The following is a 773-nucleotide window of genomic DNA, read 5'->3' as shown; positions in this document are numbered from 1 at the left end:
ACTAGCTGTAATTAACTCATCAACCAGCACTAATAGTGTTTTGTGACTTTCTTTTTTATGTACAGTAATTTAACTTTTGAATCTTATGCGTCCATTTGTAAAAAAAAAAACCAAAAAACAAAAGTAAGAAAAAGACAAACCATTCAGCCATTTTGTTATGTTTTCGTGTGTCTCAGTTATGTCCTTGGTGTTTCTCGTCGAAACGGTTGGGTGTTTGTATCTTATATGTTATTGTCTGGCTAGTAAAAGGACATCATGGGACTAGAAACATGGAAGTAAATGGCCTTTAAATAAGTGTCTCAAAGATGTAAGCATACAGCAATACAATATAGGTCACTTTTTGTGTCTTGGTCTGTGGAAATAGCCACTGATTTTTCACCAGCCTGATCCACAGCATATGTGGTCATGAAGAACAGCTGGCTCAACTAGAGTCATCTTCACTTTCTTTTACACGTCATACTAATTTAATCAGACACCTTTTTGGTAGATTTGTAGATTTGCGTGGATCCTCCACTGTCTTCCTTACTTGGAAAATCTGTAGTGTAGTACACTAGTACAAGTAGGCGACCCGTCAAACAAGGCAATATTCCAGCATTGTAAGCCTATAATGTAGTATATTTTGGGAAAAAACTGTAACTTGAATGTTTCTGCAAAAAAAAAGTTCACTTGTTGCCTCCACTAGCTTTTTCTTTTCACCATCTTCAACAACATCATCTCTCTTTTTTGCTACAAATGTCTTTATTCTGTCCTGGATGGCCTCTTTGCAAAAAATC

This window comes from Sinocyclocheilus rhinocerous, unplaced genomic scaffold (assembly GCF_001515625.1).
Source record: "Sinocyclocheilus rhinocerous isolate Xijiao unplaced genomic scaffold, SAMN03320098_v1.1 scaffold611, whole genome shotgun sequence".
In the NCBI taxonomy this organism is placed as follows: Eukaryota; Metazoa; Chordata; class Actinopteri; order Cypriniformes; family Cyprinidae; genus Sinocyclocheilus; species Sinocyclocheilus rhinocerous.
The sequence above is the reverse complement of the archived record's forward strand: the minus strand, read 5'-3'. Positions refer to the sequence as shown.